The sequence below is a fragment of the Chionomys nivalis genome, chromosome 20, assembly GCF_950005125.1.
Source record: "Chionomys nivalis chromosome 20, mChiNiv1.1, whole genome shotgun sequence".
Taxonomy (NCBI): domain Eukaryota; kingdom Metazoa; phylum Chordata; class Mammalia; order Rodentia; family Cricetidae; genus Chionomys; species Chionomys nivalis.
In genome coordinates this window covers 45,004,525-45,028,895 of record NC_080105.1, presented here as the reverse complement: position 1 = coordinate 45,028,895, position 24,371 = coordinate 45,004,525, and positions in this window count along the sequence as shown.

Below are 24,371 nucleotides of genomic sequence, written 5' to 3'. Positions count from 1 at the left end.
GGAGTCCCATCCTGCATGCTGGGATCCGTACAATGATTAATACTTGTTTCACGAGTGTGACATTTGCAGATACTTTAAGAAAAATCAACATTAGATTCTAGCCTGCATATTTCTCTTGTTGTATTAAGGCTCCATAAGAGCTGGTCTGCCACTTTCAACAATCATCAGCCAATGTCCCAGGAAGAAGATGGGATGGTTCCACCGAAACAACATGATAAAGGAATTATTTGTAAACCCTGAAGGAACTGCAGTGTGCAGAGGCAAGCATTTACAGGGTTAATTCCCCAGGAAGCATAAAGGAGAGCAGCTATAAGAAGTCAGCTTGATAAACTTTATGTAGCATGCTGATTGATCTTTAGTGAAGAGGAACACTCAATAGTATTGTCCCTGTGAGAAGACCATTAATCCAGCTATAAACACCCTCTAGCCTCCGGTTCCCCGGAAGTGTTTCCCATTGGGAAACAAAGCAAACCCAGTGAAAGAGAGCGCTTTGCCAATGATCAACCAGTAGAGGAAGGGGCAGATCCAAGGGAATGAAAGGAAGACAAGACATACAGCATCTTCTCTGAGGTTCACACGGCTTGTTTTGGGAAACTGACCTACCAAAATGAGCCTGAACTAGGAACAACAGTCCAGATGCTGCAATTCATATACGGAGTTCTCAAAAAGGTTTTCTTTTTTTCAGAAATTTTTATTACTTTATAAATAATACCATTCAAAATTCCCACTCCCCCCACTTCCTCCCCTCCTCTCACTTCCCTCCCCCCCTCCAGTCCTGAGAGAGGGCAAGGCACCCAGCAGTGTGGAAAGTCCAAGGCCCACATCCAGAAAATCTTCATGTTAAAAACCTATACATTAAAAAAATACATAAACATAAAGCCTGTCTTGGTGGAACCAATATTTCTAAGGAGAAAGAAAGATAGATCATTGACACACAAACACATTATTAACCATGTGACTATTTATTTGGTTATTGCCAAATAAACACACAAGGTGGAAAAGAGAAAGTTATAGTAGGTGAAAGAGGAAAGAGGAGCTCCTTCCTTCAGGGAGCAGAATCAGGAAATCTTGGAGGGAGTAGCATGTGACCAGAAACAGCTGTAGGGGTATATCCCACAGGGTTGAGGCTGAGAGTATCCCAGGAAGAGAAGTCTAAAGTCTAAGAGAGTGAAGTCAGAACTAGGATTGAGATAATTAATGAAACCTGAATCTGAAAAGCATGACTCATATGTTTAGGGATGACCCCTCGGGACTGGATAAGCTATCAGGGAACTTATCGCTGGAGAAAACTGATTCCTCCTCTCTCAGCAGACATTAGTAAGTTGCCTGTAGCTATTCATCTATGCTTGGAACTCTGTGAGATTTCCCTCACCCACACTGGTGTGTCAGCTGCTGTTATCATTGTGCTGATCTTATTTAGGAGAACATATTGTTGAGATTTTATGGGTGAATCTTCCCTACCATATGTAGAAGGCACCATCTCCCAGCAGATTCTGTTAATACCTAAGTCCTCAGTATCTCGAATAGTATTGGCTCATAGCACATCTTCAGCCAATATATTCAAAAAATAAAGTAGTGAATCTTTTGTACCAGGTCACTATACTCAATTATAATCAAACTATTATTAGACCTGGTTATTCTTTATGTACACAGTCTTTTTTAATTCCATTCTAACACAAGAATGAGCAATAAGTAATTTTATTAAAACAAAAAATTCAAGGCAAGTTTGAATTTAAATATTAAAAACACCAATCATAATAATTCCCAAGGTTTCAATATCACTGATTACTTGGTTCATTCTTTTATAATGTCCAATTTAATCTTTATAACAATCCTTTATCATTAGCTTCATTTTGCATAAAAAAAATGAAAACTCAGTGGGTCTAGAGAACTTGAACAAGTTCAAGCTTCTAAAAATGTCAGAGGAGACAAGATTAGAACCTACGCTTACATAAGAGGTTTCATCAGGGTTTGCTCATTAGATCTCAGTCCCGATACTCACTGAATCTTTCACACCGTTGCTGTGCCAGTCCAGCACAAAAAGAAAGTTGAAATTGATATCCATGGTTCATATTATAAAAATGTATGTTATCCTTAGAAGTCAAACTGTCATTTGCAAAATACATTTTCTGATTCCAGAACTCTGAAATTCAAAAAGAAGGATAGCTTGGCTCCACAAATATGATGGTCAGTTATATACATGGACACTACGTGGGTGTCAGTTGGAGGGGATCCACTGGTGGTGATGAGGCCCATGTGATCTCTGCTTGCTGGAAAGAGCAACAGACAGGCAGAACAAGAAGCCAATGAATTTAAACAGAAGGGCTGTGACTGTGTAGTTTATGGATATTTCATAGGGTTTGATTTGAATTTTGATTCAATAGTAGAACATTGAAATTTGAATTTTTTTCTTTGTGTAGAACTAGTTTACAAATTATTTACTGTAAAAAAAAGAACCCTTGGATTTTCCAGCCTTAATTTTTCTGAAGATTGAAGAGCAGACTTTGTAAATTTGCGAAACATAGGACACTGTTTATTTACCATATTCCTGAAATATTTTTATGAATATTACTCTTTCTGCTTTGCTCCTTTACACTGTTTTCTTGATTTCAAGGTGAATATGAGCTGTGATGTCAGACTTTGGCATGCCCAGCAATCTGAATCTGGTACAGGAGGACCTGCTGTCTGTGTGTTGCTTTTCTTGGTTCATGAATAAAGAAACTGCCTTGGTCTTTTGATAGGGAATAACTTAGGTAGGCAGAGTAAACTAAATAGAATGCTGGGAGAAAGAAGGGCAGAGTGTGGGGACTCCATAGGTCCGCTGCTGGAGATAGATGTGCTGAGACTTTGCTGGTAGGCTACGACCTCATGGTGATATACAGATTAATAGAAACGAGTTAAATTAAGATGTAAGAGTTAGCCAGAAAAAAGCTAGGGCTAATGGGCCAAGCAGTAATTTAATTAATAGAGTTTCTGTGTGATTATTTCAGTTCTGGGTGGCCAGGGATAAACAAGTGGGTGCTCCTCCTGCATGAAACAAGTGTGACAGACTGGTTAGTCACCATGGAGACGAAGTGGCACAGATGAGTTGTAGTGACCTGTAGACACAAATCATGTATCGCTCGTGTGTGTAGGTTTTCTTTGAAAAGAGTGTTGTTAGTAATCCTATTGGACAGGACAGATTGGTGATCTAAGAAGAGTTTATGTCACTCACTCCTTATCAGAGAAACAACTTGCAGTAAATGGCCAGTGATAGAAACCGACTACTGGTCAACATACAGAGAACAAGAGACTGCAGAGTGATCAGCCCTAAATGAGACATCTACACCACTCTCCTCTACAACAGGACTCTGAGATCATTGTGGATGGGTAAGGGCTGACTACAGGGAGGCTGTGTTATAGACCCAACATGACAGGTACATAAATTAACTCACAGTGGTGGTGGTGGCAGCATGTACAAACCCTGTGCAAGCTCAAGACAGACAAAATCCCAGCGTGGAGGGGGAAGTAGGCACAAAGACCCACCTCTGTCTGGGAAGCTATTGACAAATGATAGCTTGTAGGAGAGGGAGAATCATTTTCCTTTAAGGATATGCCCCCATCAGGTCAACCAAAGTGCAGAGCAGACTCTACACCAATGAGTTGTTGATGGGGAGAAAGGAGGATACAGGTTATTCCCTAAACTCATTTCTGAGTTAGAAGTTTGTTTCTTCTCATGTAATTTCTCTTCTGGTTATTTCTAACTCAAAATTGGAAAGCTAAGCTCATCCTCAGATTTTTTTTTTTGGAGGTGGGGGGATTCTATTCATTCCATCAGTCATCAGATTTTATAAAGTGCATCATCAATGTGCCTCGAATCAGTTTCCTATGCTCACACAGAATTACAGTCTTGGAAAGTAACGGTGCTTGTTATTCTGCTCACAGGTTCTCCCTTCCTAACCCGTGCTAAGTGCTGCCTAAATGAGCTTCTTCAGGCTTGATTTTGCCATTCTTCTGTTTAAAACAACTCCAATTCATCTTCAGAGCACAGCAAGGCATTCACATTATTTAAAATGTCATTTAAAATATTGTATTTTTCCTGCACTTATGGAGCTAAGATGTCATATAGACACGTAAGACCTTTTTATGCATATATGACGGAAAAGTGCAATTGAGGTCAGTGAGACATCTCAGTGGGTACAAGCACTTGCTGGTGAAATGTGACAACTTGAGTCTCATTACTAGATTCCACAGAAAAGGAGAGCCGGCTCCCAAATGTGTCCATGCACACACAGTAATAATAATAATGATATTAGTAATAAGAGTAAATAACTATAATAATAGACAATGAGTAACCTTTTAATGTGGAAATAAAAGAACCTCTGTAGCACAGGCCACAGGTATCACATCTGCCTCATAAATTTGTAGAAGAAAAATTGTCTAAGGGAACAACAGAAACTAACAAGAGTAGGTATAAGCTATGTTTTTATATTATAAAACTACATAAAATGAAATGACACTTTGATGGAGGTGGGACTTGTATCTTATCTATTGCTTTCATTGGTTAATTAATAAAGAAACTGCCTAGGCCCATTTGATAGGCCAACCCTTAGGTGGGTGGAGTAGACAGAACAGAATGCTGGGAGAAAGAAGCCGAGTCAGGCAGTCGCCATGATTCTCTCACTCCAGACAGACGCACGTTAAGATCTTTCCTGGTAAGCCAGCTCGTGGTGCTACACAGAATATTAGAAATGGGTTAGATCAATATGTAAGAGCTAGCCAATAAGAGGCTGGAACTAATGGGCCAGGCAGTGTTTAAAAGAATACAGTTTATGTGTAATTATTTCGGGTATAAAGCTAGCTGTGTGGGCAGCCAGGTGCCAGGAACTTAGCCTGCCGCTCATCACAACAACACTTTAAGTTTAATAGCACTTAAATCATCAAGATAGTTCCTCAATTATATCTTAATCACCACAGGATATGTCATTCTAAGCAACTATCAAACTTTGCAGAGTATAACATAATACATGTGATCATTTTTGTGTCTGAATACCTCACATGTATTTATCCAAATTTGTGACTCATATTAAAAGCATGTTAATGCTCACCTCTATGATGGAGCTTCCATGATGCTTTTTCCTCCAATAAGTAGGACTGGGTCATTCTCTTCAAATATTCAGACCTGATGTATGTATTCATAACCAGTCAGACAGTCACAGGGGACTGTTGATCTGGTGCCTTTGAATTATGGGCCACATTTCCCAAGATACTGGTCATATGACAGCCATTCTTAGTGGGCAAATTTCAGATTTGCCACTTCTAGATACAAAGATATTTATTTCAGCAAACAGGAGGCATCAGCTAGTATTTAAAACTAATACTAAGAAATTATAGTTTGGAAACATGATAAAATACAGCAATTTATTTAAAATAATCAAGCTCCTTTTCTGAAATGAGATCATATAAAAACAAATTACTTCTATATAACTACATTAAAAATGATTGTGGCTTTTCCATCAGTCTCTATTTCCTTTTCATAAAACACCAGTTTAACATCTCTAATCATAGAGCCAGAGTGACATCTTTCTGCTGGAACCCATTCCTACATGATGATCCATACTCTCATCCCACCAAATCTGGTCCTGCTTAGAAGTATTGCTTCTTATTTTAAAGGTGTAGCCACCACTTCAAGAATTTGGGATCTCTTCTGAACAGTTCTTGAAATTGTTTGTCAGCCTACAGACCTTACCACAGCCTCATCTTGAGTATGACTCTTCTTACCGACCGGAATTTTTTCATCTTGACTTTTATGTTCTATTATCTCTGCTTTGATTTACATGCTGTGATGTTGAGATGTGGTTTAAAACCATCTTACAAAGATATATTTTTTCCTCACCTGCTAGAAATGAGAACTGAAAATTGATCTTCCTTTCTGTTTACAGCCCATGAAGTTTTTTGCGCTTCTATCATAAAAATAGTGACTCAGAAAATTACTTCGTAATCACGTCATGCTTAGTTCAGTGATTTCCAAATACCTTCATGTTGATGAAGCATATCAGAGTTGCCTAGGAACTATGTTAAAATTACAATCCCTGGGTTTCAACTCAGCGATTTGAAGCATCTCCACAATTGATGGATGCTCTTCATTCCGTGTTTTGTACAAGAATGAAGGCAATCCTGACCCCTTTTGTAAATACACAATGACAAATAAGGATCTAATGTCAGTAGCAGTCACTATTTTTGAACTTAAAAGTTATCAATGGATAGTTAGCAGAAAAAAAAAGACCAGAAAAAAGCATTTTTGAGTCTTCTAGAACTCTGACTATACTCAGGGGCAGTATTGCCCATCTGAGGACTAAGGCAGTAGTTGACTATAATAGACAACACCAAGCCATCGCATTTGTGGACAACAAAACTGGTCAGACATAGTTTAAACATTTACACATTTTAACCCAAGAAAGAGCATGGAAGCAAAGAGGATTAAAATGTTTAAAACTCCAGAAGGGGTCAGTACCTTCCAGATGATCTGACAATATTGCAATGCCATACCTTGGTGCATTGGCCAATCTCGTACACGAGTTTAAGCTTCTTACTTCCTGAGAGCCTCTTTGAGGGAAATTAGATACTAGTAAACTTTTAGAGGTTTGTTTTATAATATCAATGCATTAGTCAGGTATTAGTCCCTATGTAAAAAAATACATGAAAATTGAAACAGAATTAGATGAAGACTAAAAATGAGCCTAACAGACTTAATATGCTAAAAAAAAAATTCTAAGTATGTAGGCTTCGGTTTCTACTAAGGGAGCAGAGCCACATTAAAAGGAGATCATTGCTAAAAATTTTCCAGCAATGAATGGCATAAATCAACTATCTAGTTTCTTTTTTTACAAAGTATAATTGAATGATTCTAATTTAAATTAGATTTAAAAACTTCATGATTTATTTTCTTTTTTAGTTCCAGCTTGAATCTTCAAATTGCTGCTTGATCAGGGTCAGGGATTTCCGAGTTACTGATAATTTTCTTAGTGTGGGATGGCTTTTCTAGGCTCCCTCCCTACTTGGAAAGCTGACTCTGGACAGAAAGCGTCTATCCTTACTGCCTAATTTCTTAATTTAATTCTTTATGAAACAAGTAATGAGTTTTCCTATAACATTTTCATGCCATTATACTTGGTTCAAATTTAAGGTCAGGAAAGCACAAGAGCACACACACACACACACAAGCACACATTGCTCTATGTAAATTAAGATATTTAATGAAAACCTGGAAAGTAGTGAAATAAAAGATCTTAAAACTGCATCAAAATACTAACAAACAAAACTGATAACCTGACTTCTTGAAATAATCTAAATGGAAACACACACACAAATATTTTATTTATTTTATTTTATTTATTATGTTATATATTTTATGTATAATGGTTAATTCTTGAGTATTTCATATATAATTATGCTATTTACTTTATTTCCCCAATTTAATTTCCTTCTACCAACTCCTCTTTCCACTCTCTCTCAAATCCATGGTCTCTTAATCCCTATTGCTGTTACATAGTCATAATATACATGTATATATGTATGTGTGTATGTCCGTGTGTGCGATTTGCTCATATGTACATTTGTATAGGCCTTACTACTTAGGATTGAATAACCTATCAGGGTACTTATTCCTGGAGCATCCTGACTCTTGCTTGCTCAACAATCATTAATAGTCTAGAGATATTCTCCCTCTACATTGGTATGTCAACTGTTATCATTTTCAATATCTTGTTTAGGCAACCACATTCATGAGATTTCATGAATGAAGTTTTCCTGTCATACATAGAAGACACTGTTTTGAAGCGAATGCATTGGTCTGGTAGCTCCTACAATCTTTCTGTGCATCTGTTCTGGGATGTTCTCCAAGTCCTTGGTGCAGGGGTTATATCATAGCTGTATTAATTGGTGTTGGGCACCCCATCGTCAATTGTGCTCTGTATTCTGTCCAATTGTGGATTTCTGTAATGGTCTTCATATGCTTCAAAGAGAAGCTTCTCTGATGAGGGGCGAGCATTACACTTTGTATCTGTGGATACAGGGGAATGCATTTGGGATGCAGTTAGACGTTATTATGGCTTGGAGGAGTGGCAGTAGTTGTTTCTCCTCTACGTCCCATGACCTCCTCAGCCATAGGTAGGGCTAAGTCTATATTTCACACATGAATTTATTCCTATTGAGTGGGCTTTAAGCTCAACTAGATGGTTGTTGGTTACCCTCAGAATGTAAGGGCCACTATTGCATCTTGCAGAATATCTTGCTATCCAACCATTGTGGTTCACAGGTGTTAGTTTGGTAGGACTATTGATTGCATTGCTCCCTTGGCAGGTTTCATAGCTGCTTCCAGTACTATGAGAGCTAGTACCCAGGGAATAATCCTTCAGGTCAATTCCAGCTCAATTCCTCTGAGTCCTCAGCCCTAAGTGTGTGGCACCTTGGCACTTGGCTTTTGTTGACAAGTTTCTGGTAAGCGACTAAGGACCTTGACAAAGTCTTATATTCTGTTGGGGGTCAGTCAGACTTTCCTGACCAACAACTTCAAGAAGGTTCCCCATAGCAGGCACTGGGATTTTTGTTAGATAATAAGTGGAATACCTTCATTTAAACTCGCTAACTTTAATTATTGAATTAGCAGGTTATCAAAAAGAAAAAAAGACATTAAGTTGGACACAGGCCATATTAGAGGGATAGGAAAAAAACTGGAAAGTAGAAATAGGGGTTAGGCATAATCATGGCTCATATATTATATATATGCACACATATATGTGTGTATACATATATGTGTTATTGTAGGTAAACAAAAACATAAATCTCTATGCCATCTTTGGATCCCCTTTCTATTCCTCTTTCTCTTTGCTGCAATGATATTTAAAATATGTAATATTAAATATTACTACTGACTCAGATGCTATGACTGAATACACACAACATTTTCGCTATAGGACAGAGGGAAACCAATACTAAACAAAGCAGAAAACTTGTTCCCTAATGACTAACTTTTATAGCATGAGAAGGTACCATGCAGGTTGCTGGGATAGAAGAGACATGAATTGTTTTACCCAGTGATGGACCCTGATGCAACAGCGCCATTCTAGCGGGCAAGATGTGTCTGATGTAATAGTGACATAGCTCTTATGGGATGATATATTCCTTACTAATTTGGTTTGAAGTCCACTTCAGAGGAGGGAATTTCAGCTTTCTGCTGTAATTTTGGTCACAAATTGTGGCTTGAGGAGGCTTTCTTCTTAAAATAAAATCTGCAAAATATTGTTTTATTTGGTTGGGCTATCATGTTCCCTTCTAACATTTTACTCATAGGGCCATGTCAACCTTGGTCAGAGAAGTTTTTTGTTTTATTTTGTTTTGTTTTGTTTCTTGATACCTAACTGGCCAAAGTGTTAAGAATAAGAAACTGAGTTCACAAGCCTAAATAGAACATCTTTGTTAGCCCTATTGCCCACAGGACCCAGAGAGCATCACAGAAAAGGAGGCAGCAAAAAATGTAGAAGCCAGAGAATAGGGAGAAGTGCTGTGGTGTGCCTTCTTCTTAACGAGGTGTGGCCATCCCATTCACTAACCCATGGCATCTGTAGTTACTGCCAGAACACCTGTAAATTCCAGCCAGTTGAGGAGAGGATCCCCAGGGTTCCCACCTTACTGAGGAGCTGCTGACGGTTGACAACTGCTAAGGGAATGAGACTAATTCCTTCTGAGGATCTGGTCATGTTCCCTAACATTTGTATTCCTGAGCTTGGTTAGATTTGATCTGTTTTGTCTTGAAACAGATTGAAAAAATTGAGTAATTTCTGCCTTTCAAAGACATATTTGTTGGAAAGCTATCAACATCTTCCTCTCAGCCTTTGGCTGTAGCTTTCAGTGTGAATGTTGGTTTCTTCATTGCTATTCTTGTGAAAATATTTCTTCCAGTGGTTGACTCCACACCTATGCATATAGGGATCACTAACTGGACTGACTGGGTTAGTGAAAATTAATTTATCAAGCAATTAATTAATTTAAAAGGAATGAAGTTCTTAGGCAGGCAAGTTGAGGGGATATGAAAGAAATTGTAAGGTGGAAATAAGGTGTAGATATGAATATATTTCAATGTACGCATTGTGAAATTTTCAAAAAGTAAGAACTTTAAAAAATGTTGCTGGACTAGAATCTAACAGAGATATTCTTCTTAAAATAGGCTAAAATAAATACATTTTCAGATAAAGTATTTGATATGAGCAAACCTGACAAAAATGAAAAAGAATACAAGGAAATTTTCAAGTAAGCGGTAGCTGATCCTAGAAAGAAAAGTTACCGTGCAAGAAGAAATAAAGAATATGGGTATTTATAAATACAAAGGAATATTGCTTTTACAAAACAATAATTTAATCTTTAATATGGTTTAAACTGAAAGTAGAATTAAAATATATTAGCAATACATAGATGAAAGATGTTTAAAAGAACTTAAAATAGCATTGAGAATATAAAAATAACACATGGTTTGTATTAGGCTGTAATTAGTCAGAGATACATCAAATCTCCAAGAGATTGTCAGCTGGCAAGACAACATGAATTACAAAATATTTTTATTCATTAAAAAAATACCAAGAAGGAGAAGGTTTCTCAAGAGGAGGTAAGAAGGCTTGTGTGAAAATAAGAGGGCCTGAGTTCAAATCCCCAGCACTCAGGTAAAAGTCAGGCATGACCACGGATGCCCATAATCCCAAACTGGGAGGATGAAAATGGGTGGAGTCTAAGAGCTCACTGGTCAGCCAGTCTAAACAAAACTGTGAGCTTCTGTTCTGCAGGAGACCTTGCCTCAATAAGATAAAGTGGAGAACAACAGAGAGAGGCACCATAATCTTCTCTTCTGGTTCCCACATATTCGTAGATGCATGCATGTTCACACATACAATGCACACACACACACTCACATACACTCACACAGCACACATGCATAATCAGATACATATAAAAGAAAGCAGGAAAATATTTTTTAAACTAAAAAGCAAACAATGAATTAAAATATATGGCCTGGGGAGATAACTCAGTCGATACGGTGCCTGGTGCACAAGGGTAAGGATCTGTGTTTGCGTCCTCAGCACCCACACCCAAAGCAGAGTGAGGCAGCAGGCTTCTCTAACTCTAGTGGTGGAGGTGTGGCAAAGGTGGATAGCTAGAGCTCAATGGCTAGCTAACTCACCTAAACTTATATATTTCTGGTTCAGTGAGAAGCACTGTCTCAAAAAATATAAGGCAAAAAATGTTTAAGAAAGTTATGTCTATTTAAAATTTGGTGAATGAATATCCAAATATTATTCATAAAGGACAAAATGTGGAAATAACCTACACAATTATCACTGATTTAAAACAGAGATTAGAAAATACCAAAGTAAGCACCTGAGTGATGCATCCACACACTGAACTGTCATTCTGCCTTCAGTAATGGCATTTTTAAGTGTACATAAAATCATGAGACTTTTATAGACATGAAGTTAAAAGTAGTAAAACAATTGAAAATGTTACTGTTCCTTACTATTTTTTTCTAGTTCTTAAAATACAGTCTCAGAAATCTTATTTGGTAGAAATGAAGGAGGACAATGCTATTCTCAAAATTATCACAAGAAGAACTAGAATAAGAATTAGGAAAATGTGATGAAAAAAAGAGCAATGAAGAAGCCAACATCCACAGTGTGAGCTGCAATCAAAGGCTAAAAGGGAGATGCTCATGACTTTCCAATGAGTATTTTAGAAGGCTGAAAATTGAACGAATTTTGCTCCAGACACAACAGACCACACTTGGGGAACACAAAAGAACAGCAGGCAAACAGTGGAGAAGTTGATGGGAGACAAAGATGCAACAAAGAAAAGCTTCAAACCATAAATGAGTTCTTTCAAGTAAATCCAAAGTGGATAAAATCCTAAAGGTAACTAATCAAGAAACTCTATAGGCACCGTCACGAGTAAGAAGAATTATAGTGGTTGCTACCTCGGTGGACTCACTTGGACAGTGGAAAGAACACCACGACAGAAAATCAGAAAAAAAAAATTAAACAAGATGCTAGACCACACAGACCAATGGGTAAATAAATATTTATTAAGTAAATGAAATTAATGAACCATTACATACACTAAGGAAACAGAGAAAGCAAAGGTAAACAAGAAATAAAAGCGGAAGACTATTCCTTAATAAAACAACAGGAAATTTAATTCACATTAGAATTGCAGAATCTGACCTAGAGGACTTTTCCCAGGATGATTCTAATGTGCAAATCAAATTCAGTATGATGCACCATGTCAATAGGAAAACGGAAACCACTTGATCATCACAATGGATGCTTTCAAATAGTGTTTGGAAAAAGTTCAACATCCTTTCATGAAACAAGAAGGGTCAACAAGATAGGTGCGCAGGGAACTTATCTCATCATAATAAAGGCTGCGTGTGGGAAAAGTGCACTAACAGCATCATCAATGGAAGCAAATCGACATCTTCTCCTCCACTGCGAGGTACAAGTCAAGGATACCCACTCCTAACTCTTAAATATACCACAACATTTAGACAACAACTGAGAAATCCAAATTGGGCAGAGAAGTAAAATTAAGGGTTGGAGAGAAGACTCGGTACTTAAGAGAACGTGATGCTCCTCTGGAGCACCCCAGCCAAGTCTGAAACACCAACCTCAGGTGGCTAACAACAGTAACTCCAGATCCAGAGAAAGCCTATGCCTCTGGTGTCCACAAGTACCAGCATTCGTAGGCAGTAATCCACACAAAGGCACACACATACACATAATTAAGAATAATAAAAATAAATATTTTCAAAAAAGAAGTAAAACTACCCCTATTTACACACAATGTGAACATACATCTGAAAATCCTAAGTCTCTCTCTTTCTCTCTGTCCTCTGTGTGTGTGTGTGTGTGTGTGTGTCTGTGTGTTGTGTGGAGGGGGGCTGAGGTGGCACGAGAGGGGAGGGGAGGGGGGCAAGGCGAGGTGGAGGAGATAATGAAAAGACAAAGGAAGGAGTAGAGGGGAGAGGAGAAAGATGATCACTAGAAAGAACTGGATTTGGCAAGGATGTAGAAAAAATGTACTCTTGTGTCCTGTCTTGCTGCGAGAATGCGAGTTAGTATAGCCAGCTGGGAAACATTATAAAATTTTCTTTAAAGATAAAAAAAAAAAAAAAAAAAACTACCATGATTCAGTCAGTTCAGTCAGAGAATGTTAGCATAAAGGAGAGATGAGTGGAGGGAGGGAGAGAAGTGGGGAGGGGAAAAGGAGGAATGGGGAGGAGGGAGGATAGAGAGAAGGATATAAGGGAAAAAAACGAGGCCACTACTAAAGCAAGCCCACTGAAAATTGCATAGAATAGTATTCAGGTTGGAGACCTGGGAGGGGTGGATTGCACTTTGTCTTTGAATGGGATGTGAGGAAATAGAATTATATTTTAATTTAAAAATTATACATAACCATATGAGTATATATAATTATATATATGCATATATGTGTAATTTTTGAAAGGAGACATGGCTTGATAGAACAGCTAAAGAGTCTCTGTAGACAGTCACCACATGGAATTGTTTCTAGGGACTTAGGCCCAAAAATTATAGCTATGGTTAGTGGTGAAAAATCAGGACCGCTGCACCCTCTTCACCCCACTAGCTGGTGTTTAGGCCTTCCCTGTGGGAGATAAAGGCTTCAGATGGATGCAGAACCTTAAAGGAAAGGAACTAAGCACCCTTATAGCTTTGAGAGTACATCAAGCTAATCTATGTGGAGTAACATTCCTTCTGAGTCAGAAAACAGCTGTTCTAGCCAGCACTGGCTCAAGGTCACTACCAATGGTCAACTGGCAAACAAAACACACAAAAACAAAGAACTGATATCATCAAATTTCACTCATGATAAGGGATGCATAATCCAAGAAGACCAACACGGACCAAAGCATGGATTCTCAACACAGAAAGCAGTGTGGATTATCAGTTCAAAACATCCACTACTGCTTTCTCTATTCCCAGGAGAGAAGCTTTTTTAAAAGGAAATTTTATTTTGGCATTTTGTGAATATGTACTTGCCAATCGGTTTGCTCATATATGTTTGAATGTTTATATGCTCATATTCCTAATTGTGCTAGTCCCCCAATTTCCCCAATTTCTGCTTTTTTCCATTTTTGTTTTTTCAATGTTCTAAAATTTTCCCATTTTTTTCTGTTTTAAATTTTGCTCTTTTTTCCATAATATTTAAAAAGATCTTGTCTTATAATATTTCTGCCAGCACAATGCCTTTTGTTAGAAAATATATCACAATTGGTACTTACTTTTTCCTTTGTTTCTGTTCTGATTCATTACTGTTATTGTTCTTATTGTTACATCTGTGCATTCTCTGCTGGGCCAGTGCTAAAGTAAAATACCTTGAAGATGTTATGCAGCTACTCTACGTAACTACATAGCAGTTAAGCTACAGTCCTGGCCCAATTACGAGTCAGCAAACCTTCTCTTATACAAAACTCACCCCACTAGAACTCCAGCAACCCGTACACTCACAACAGTGTGTTGATTATTATAATACAGCCCAAAGTGAGAATCTAAATATGCATGGATGAGGGCACACAAACATCCACACCCTTCTATTCATATCTACAAAAGCAAAGAGAAATGACAGAAAGACTGTGAACATTACCAGAAGCATAGCATGGGTATCCCTACCCTTTCACAGCCTGCAGCTTGAGGCAGGTGAGAGGCATAAGCATAGAGAACAAACTCAAACACTTGGCATCTACAATACATCTGCTTCATCTAGATGGAAGAGTCTTAGGCTGGAAGTCAGAATATATTTGACCCGTTTAAAGAATCCAGTATCTGAAGAAGCATCATCAACAAAAAGATTTTCTTTACAATATTCTATATGAACGTGGAGGAGGGTTTAGTAGATAATCAGTCAATAAAGTGCTTGTTCTACATGATGGAGGACCTGAGTTCAGTTCCTAGAACTCCTACAAATGAAGGTGTTGGGGTGCATGCTTGTAATCCCAATGATGGGGATGTAGAAGCATAGGGACTAGACAGCCAACAAGCCTAGTCTACCTGAACATGTGCACACACACACACCATACACAAACACATACACACAGAAATATGAAAAATATCCAACCCAATCTTTGTAGAAAAATCAACAAATATCTGACTCCTCAAATCTATAGACATCTCTAGCAACTGACTCTCCAAAGATAATGAAATAGATGAAATTCCCGATAAAGATTTGAAAAGGATTTTTTATTTTTTCTATTTTTTTTATCGTTTCTCCACGGTATATGCTCCCCTCTAAAGATTTGCAGCTACAAAGTATACATGAGAGAGAACATAAAGAAAATGCCTTTCTTAGTCTGGGTTACCTAACTCAGTACAATAGCTTGCAGTTCCATGCACTTAACCCACAATTTTCATTTTCTTTTTCTTCATTTTCTTTACAACTGAATACAACTTCAGTGTTTTGTGCCAGATTGTCCATTCCTCATTTGAATGATATTTAAGTTTTCTTTTTCCCCATTTCTTAGTTATTGTGAAGAGACCAGCAATGAACATGGCTCAGCAAATATCTGAGGAGTGGGACGTTGAATCCTCTGGTTTTATGCCAGAAAGTAGTATAGCTGGACCATAGGGAAGATTTAGTTTTAGTGTTTTGAGAATTTTCCACACTGATTTCTGTAGTGACTGTGCAATTTGCAACCCTACCATCAGTGAATAAGGGTCCTTTTTCCCCACAGCTCCTCTAACATTTGCTGTAGGTTGTTTTGTTGCCCTTAGCTGGTCTGAATGGGGGTGAGGTAAAATCTTAAAGTTGTTTTAATTTCCTTATCCTTAATTGACAAGGATGGCAATCACATTTTCGAATACATTGTCACTTTAAAATGAAGAAGTTACTTTTAATGATCTATAATATTTATTTTGTTCAATATCAGTATGGATCGTTTCTCCCCATTCAAAGTATAATTTAATTCTTATTTAAAAGTTCTGTGTGCTGAAGTTTTTGTGGCCATTTTTGTTTCTTCTTTTGAGCTCTCTTTTTATATATCTATAGCCTGTTTTTAGTTGGGTTGCTGTTTTCTTCATTCATTGGTTTTGTTATTAGTTATTTATATATTCTGGATATTCATTCTCTTCATGATACAGAGCTCGTAAAATTTACTGCCTGTCTTTGGGCTTCCTCTTTACTCAAGTGATGGTTTCCTTAGCTGTGCAGAGCTTTCTAGTTTTATAAACTCCCACTTGTCAATTGTTTGCCTTAATTTTTGGGCAAATGAAATCCCAGTCAGAACGTTTATCTTGTAGGGTACAGAATGTGTTTTTCTATCAGATTCAGGATTTTGTGTTTCACACTGAGGTATTTTATCCATTTAGAGTTGATTTTTGTTTAGGATGATAGATATCAATCTAGTTTCATTCTTCCCTATTATAGACATTTAGTTTTTTTCCACTTATTTATTGACAATAATCCTTTTTTTTTCATCATTGTAAGTTTTTGGCCTATTTGTCAGATATCAGGTGGCTGTGATCTGTGTACTCCTGTTTGGGTCTTATATGTCATTTTGTGGCGGTACCATACTATTTTTAGTACTGTAGTTCTGTAATACGCTTTAAATTCTGGAAATGGAGTTCATACATTTATTTCTTTCTGCTCAGGATTGTTCAACTATCTGTGGCCTTTTCTTTGTTCTAAATAAATTTTAGATTGAATTTTTCAATTCATATGAAGAATTGTAGAATTTTTATTTGAGATTGTGTTGAATCTGTAAATTGTTTTTTTGGTAGAATTGTCATTTTAATTCTGCCAATCCATGAGCATAGGAGTTTATTCCATTTTCTAGTGTCTTCTTTAATCTCTTCAGGAATTTAGGTTTTTTTTGTAGAAGTCTCTCATTTATTTGATTTGGTTTATTTCTAGATGAACCTAACAGATATCTACAGACTATTCCATCTAAACACCAGAAATTATGCATTCTGCATAGCAGCCCAGGAAAGCTTGATATAGTGACATGGTGCTGTCATCTATAAATATGTTGAGGCCCTATTAGAAAGTGGGATCAAATAGGAGCCCACAAATTGGGTGCATTTGACAAGTATCAGATTCTCAACAAAGGTCTCAAAACAGTTGCTGTATACTGTATATTATATGCTTTGGGGACTGATGTTTTGGTGGTGGAGAATAACTGTGCACTTATCTCTGGTGAACACTATTTCACCCATTCTCAGCATTCTTCCACAATGGCCCTTGAACCATAGATACAGAAGTTGTATTTGTTGGGACTCGGCTCTACAGCTCCTCATTTATGTGGAATATATTTAGAATATATATGCATATACACACATAAGCACCCAGCATATATATACAAAGAAAAAAGAAAAAGAGGCCATGAATTTGAAAGAGAGAAGAGGGATAAGTGAACAAATTGGTAGGGAAGAAAAGGAGAGGAAAATGATATAGCTATATTAATCTCAAAAAGTATTTTAAAATAATGAACTGGAGAGGCAGTGGAGTAGAATGAGACCTCTTTCTCTTGTGTTGTGTAAAAATCAACTCGATGTTGATGAAATACCTTAGTGTAAAGCCTGAAATTTCTATAGGAAATAAAGGAAAACATCTCAAGTTAGTCACAGCTGATGTTTTTCTGAAAGGGACTCTAACAGCTCTGGAAATATTAGAAAGAACTGACAAATGGTTTTGCATCAAACTGAAAATCATTTGCACAACAAAGGAAGCAATGGAGCAAAGAAACAGCTTACAGAAAAGGGGGCAAACTGTGCCAACCATTCACCCAAGAGGAGCTGAGTATACAGATTATTAATTGAGACATTAATATAACAATTTAAAACTCTTGAAGACCAATGGGCAAATAATCCAATCTAAAAATGTGCAAATGAACTACAGATACATTTTTCAAAGGAAATGTGAAGACCCACAAAATATAAAAAGCCTTCACCATCTTTAGCCATCAGGGGAAAGTACAAATCACAACTACACTGATATTCTCCTTCACTCCAGTCACAATGGTGACATGAAATGATTGTTGACCAAGATGTAAGAGGAAGAGAAATCTGTTTACCACTGGTGAAAATGTTAACTTAGTGTGGCCATTATGGAGGTGTGGGCTTCCAGGCTTCCCCTAGAAATAAAACTGCCAAATGATCCTCAGGTATCCCCCTTAGGGGTACACTCAAAGGAATCAAAATCAGGATACACTACAGAACATGAACATTCATGTGCAATTCAATACTATTCATGATAAGCAAATCATAGAATTCCCTTGAACTTGAGATTTTTCTGCTTCTACCTCCAGAGTCCCGGGCTTATACATGTTTGCTTTAAGGTCTGCCTTAAGAACAAACAATATAAGTAGAATATTATAAGCCTGCTTCCTCCAACTTGATTTTTCCATATTTTATTGTTGCAATCTTAGCCTTATCATATATGATTAAGAATATGTTCACAGACATACTAAATTTTCTAAATCTCAAACTTCATGTTTTTAAAGTTATTAACATATATATATATGTATATATATATATATATATATATGTATCAGCATCATCCCATGTTCAATTCTGCCTACTTCAAACCACCAAATAAAGGGCAAGTGAATAAATAAATTGACTACTCCTTTGCAGCGTACAACACCTGTCTGTGCTCTATGCACTACCATACAGTTCGGGAGCTTCGGGCAAGGGGCTGGAGGTTGAAACCTACAAACACACACCAACAGAGAGACAGGGAAACAGAAACACAGACTTCTAGTCACTGGTAAGAAGCCCTTTATTCAATGGCACCATGGAGGCTTATATACCCAACAGTCAAGTGGGCCAAGAGGTGAAAACCTTATCCTCTGATTCTCAATGCCAAGGCAACATGTGCTCATGAAGCAGACCTGGTAAACAACTTTGACACAGCTTTTAGCATCTCAAATCAGAAGGAAAGTAAAGATCTCTAGTAGGGAAGAGCAGCTGGAGGCCAGGACTCCAAATGTTCCCAACACTCCTTACCTTCTGTAAATTAAGGTAATGTGATCCATATGAATACAACTCAGTGAATGGGTGCTAGCATTCCAATGTAGCCTAGCAAACAAGAAGGGGTTGTAATACTCCTAGCTTAATTAATGACCAAGAGGAAATAGGAGAAGGAAAAGACATGTAAACTAATTCTACCTCTCCACATTTCCATGAATTGCTGAAGGGTGCTGTTTTTCCCAATGAGTAAGAGACAGGGAGAGAATTGCCAGTTACCCAATAGACTCATTTGGGTACCTTCTCAAGACTAATCATAAGGCAGTGCCAGCTTGGGAATGTATCACTTCTAACTTCCTGCCCTGATGTGGGTTTCCCCTCTGTATGTTGTGAATATGTTCTATTACTATTGGTTAATAAAGAATCTGTGTTTGGTGTACAGCCATACAGAATAGAGCAAGGTGGGAATTCCAAGTAGAGATAGAGGAAAAAGAAGGTGGAGTCAGGGAGACACCATGTAGCTGCCGAAGGAGAAAGACAGCCTTGTGGTAAAACATAGATTAATAGAAAGGGGTTAATTCGAGATATAAGAGTTAACCAGGAATATGTCTAAGTCATTGGCCAAGCAGTGTTGTAGTTAATATTATTTCCATGTGATTATTTCATGTCTGGGTGGCCAGGAAACGAACAAGCAGTCTCCGCCTATACTGCCCTACTTCCATCTTTCTTGTAAGTGCCATTATTGTCCCTCCCAAGCAAATGATCAGTATTTAGCTTTTATTTTAAGCTATTTTCTCTATGTACTTGGGAACAGAATAACATTAGTAAATGGTGTGGGAGGTACAAACCCACTGCTGTAATTTTTCTCTTCCCACTCCCATTGCCTATCCTTGGTTCATCCAAATCTCTCTTGTCCTGCTCTTCTGTGGAAGAAGAATAGTGACTATCTTGGCAACTCACTCAGGTAATTGGAACCTCATTTTCTAAACTCTACTGATCAACTAAAAACTCCTAGAAAGTAACTTGACAAAAACAATCAAGCATCAAAGCTAGGATTCTAAACAGAACCTGTCTACCCAAAAGGCAAGTCTTTCCTTAAATAAAATGGTGTTTTATCCCAGCCTGTTGCCAGTCATCAGTGACTTGGGTCCAGTTCCTATGCTCACAGGCCATCTTGGTCAAGAGAAAAAGATTTCTCCTAGGTACAATGGCCAAGGGCAAAAGATACTTGAATGAGAAAGACCAGAAAGTCTTTCCTGAGGATGGCCCTTCACTAATCATAGAGAAACATCTAAGAATGGTGCAAGTATTGTAATAAACTGACCAGGTGAATGAAAAAGGTAGGGCATCGCAGAAAGTGAGGATACTGATCAGTGTTAAGAAGGGTCCACATGCTTGCTCCACAGTACAGAATAAAAGGCTGTGGACATCCAAGTTATAAGTGCATATCCAACTACAGGACGAACCAAGGAAGAAAAGACTCCTCAAAGATGGCTCAAAGAAAAGCATTATTCTGAGGTTAGATGTACCTCCATCACTCAACTGTGCACCATGGTTATATAAAGTGCTGGACACTAGAGTCAAAAGGCCTCCTGCCTCTGTTGTGGAATGGAAAATCTATAGAAAAAAATGTTGAATGTGTTTAGTTGTTCCATGCTTAAGGAATAGGCCTCTACAACTTCAAATTTATTCTGTGTCTAGGTAAAGACTACAAGTTGGCTATACAGGTTCCATTCTTCATGTCTACATGAGTATATTGCTAACAGACAACACATAACTGAAGTGGGTTACTAGATAGCATTTGCCCAAAATTAGCATAAATACTATAAACACAGGGAGAGGTGTGGGTGGGGATGGGTTGTCTATTAACTGGCCATTGGCTCCAGGAACTGAGGTCTGAGGTACTAGAAATCTATTCCATTTTCAGCTAGGTCACATGTTCTTTCACCCAGCAAGCTATAAGGGGTTCAGTGGGGAAAACCTTGTCTCCATCTTATTTCCAATCTTTTTCTAGCATAACTTTCCAGGTACAAGAAGAATGATCTGTTAGGTGACATTTATTTTCTAAAGAATAGGGACATGGAAGTAAAACAGAGTTTATAACAGTGGCCAAAATAGGCCTTTATTGATATCACTCTCTAGCAGAGAAAAGACACTATTAAAACTAGCTTGGGGCATCTATCTATCTATCTATCTATCTATCTATCTATCTATCTATCTATCTATCTTCCTATCTATCTATCTATGTGCATGTTTTTGTGACTGTACTATGTAAGTTTTGATACATGCAAATGTTATAAGAAGATATTTGATCTCTTGGAGGTAGAGTTATAAGTAGTTCTAAGCTACCTACTCTGAGAGCTGAGAGCCAAACTCAGGACCGATGGAAGAGAGGCAAGAGCTCTTAACCATTAAGCATTCTCTTCCATGTTGAACTATGTTATTTTAGGAAACAAAAGAAAGATGTAATTGCTTAGTTATTTTTCTGTGATACCCATGACATGGTAAAATGGTATGGCATAATAAAAGCCATCTAAACAACAATATGTATTTTTTTCCATTTAGATCACTTGAGGAAAAAATTGTGCTAACACGTTTAGAGCCCTTCTGTCCTTCTCCCCAGATACAGCCACTCTTAAATTTTGGTAACTATTGTCTGTGTAATATTTATTATTTTGATCATATATGTATCCATTCTTAAATAATATAGTAGTTGCTTTTGTGTTGTTTGCTTATTTTTCTGTCAGGGATACAGTAAACCTGTTTGAAGACTTATTTGTAATCTCAGTGAAATTTAGAGAAAAGAAGAAAGAAAAGTCTGATATTTGTAGCAATGTATATTAACCTGAATAAGATTTTGCTCAGTGAAACAAGCAGATAAAGAAAGAAAAATACCTAACGGGTTCACTTCATGATCGCTCTTCAGAGACTTTGAAAGAGTCAGACTCACCAAAATGGAAAATAAAATAGCGATACCAGAGGCTGAATGTAGTGAACAGAGATTCTGCTGAAAGGGTAGAAGGTTCAGTAAATGCACAAAAGCTAATGCAGATCATAGTCTCTGGGAGACACGATGCTGAACAGGTAATTTGCTAATGTGGAAGATCTCAAAGGTTCTTGTGATTAAAATAATTAAATAAAAACAGAAAGAGGAAGGAAGAATAAGATAGCCATAAAAGTCTTAACTGGTTTAACTTTAGTGATAATTTTACAAAGTATGTATGAATATGCCAAATTGCATATCTTAAATATGTGTAATGTTTTTCTTATGTTAACTCAGTAAAGCAGGTAAAAGTTTTTAAACATAAGCCAGTCTTCTTGGGTGTTCATAGTAACCAAAAGGTAACATTAACATTGTTAATAAATTTGTACTAATATATTTGGAAGTTTGAATGATATGAGAAAATTTCTTAAGAAATAAAAACTGACAGAGAAAATAAGTATATGAACAGTTTCTGTTTAATAAGGAAACATTCTTTTGACAAAATCTTTTTACAAATGAATTAATGTATCAGATGAATTAAACTAATCTTGCACAAAATCTAAGAGAAAAATAGGAGAATAGTGAACATTTTGACTCCACAAGGCTAGCATAAGCTCAGATTTCAAACATATAAAAACAGGAAAAATGTAAAATCCTTTTTCACATGTAATCTGTAGATTCAAAAATCTTTGGTAAGTTAGGAAGAGCAGTATATGAGAGTTTCTATTGTTCTGCTAAAACACTATAAATATAAAACCATCTAGCATATGGACTCCTTGTCAACTTGACACACAGATCACTATCCATGTAAAATCTTTCTGTTCTCATTTGTTCCCAAGATACATTGATATTAATATGATAGTGTAAAACCCTGCTATTTTAAAAAGTCTCAGATTCTAAACAAAAATCTCATATAAAGTTTTCTTTAAAACATCGAAAGTCTTTTTCAAAGTTCATGACCTCTACAAAATATCCAAAGGCATTCTGACATATCTAAAACCTCTAAGCCACCCAAAGGTTCTGTAAATTTTTCAAAGTCTCCATGAAAATCCAAAGTCTATTTAAAACTTCAAAGCCTCTCAACTGGGGGTTTCTGAAAATGTTAAAAAAAAATTACTGAACACTTCCATATTCCAAAGAAAAGAACCAAGGAAGGGTTATAACCAAATCAAAGCAAAACCAAAGTTCAAGAGTGTAAAAAACAATGGCACCTGATGCCTAGGCTCTACTTCCAATCTTCTGGGCTCTGAAGGGCTTTATTTATATAGCTTTGTTATTTTTAGCGCACATATATTTTCTCTCTGGATCAGGCTGTCTCTATTCCACACAAGTTTCTGTCACTGGTGGACATCCCATGGTACTGAGATCTTCAAAATGCTCGGGTCTCTGCCCACAACTGGGCTTTGCATTCACCAATAACCTTTTCTAAACTCTGACAGTGCCTTGTGGTGCCAACCCACTGAGGTTGCACCTTCATCATTGGCCTTTCCTGACCTCTCTTCAAGGATTCTAGCCTTGCCAAGAAGTGCCAAGTCTCACATACTCTCCATGACATCTTCATATTTTAAAAACTGGTACTCTCTGCGTGACTCGTACACTACCAAGTTCAGGTGCCAGCATGAGAAACAGCTTTAACCCCTCTGGAACACACTTTCTTTGTGCTAACCCTGAGAACATGTCCTGAATAAGATTGCTAAGAAAAATGACTGTTATGGGAAAGAATTCCAGTGCAAAAACTATAATATGCCGAGCAGTGGTGGCAAATGCCTTTATCCCAGCACTTAGAAGGAAGAGGCAGGTGGATCTCTCTGAGATCAAGGCCATCCTGGTCTCCAAGAGCTAGTTCCAGGACAGGCTCCAATGTAACACAAAGAAACCCTGTCTTAGAAAAAAAAGACTATATATAATATGCTATTCCCAAATATACAACTTTAGAAAACATCAAGATTTTATTCTGATCTGAAGAGGATTAAGATAAAAAGCAAAGGGCAACTTCTGTGTTCCCTATAATGGCCTAAAACCTTAGGACATCAGTCTTCAGGCACCCACTCTGTCTTTGCCAGCACAAGTGGTGGAATATCCATAGACTGATAACATCATGCTGAGTGCTAATGATTTTGGTCTTTCCTGAAGTCTTCTATTATACTTGCTAAATATTTAGATTTCTAGGTAATGACTTTGTTTAGTGAATTTGTTTTGCTGGGATTTTTCTTAAATTTTTTTAAAAATCAGTATCAGAATAATAAAGCAGACAAGATTGGGTATATCTAGGCAGAAACAGAGTTACTGTATACTCTGCCATAAGTTTCTTCTATTCAAATCACATTGAGAGAAAGTAGGCTATAGAAATGCTATATTGAAGAGAATGAGGTAGAGTTATGAACATC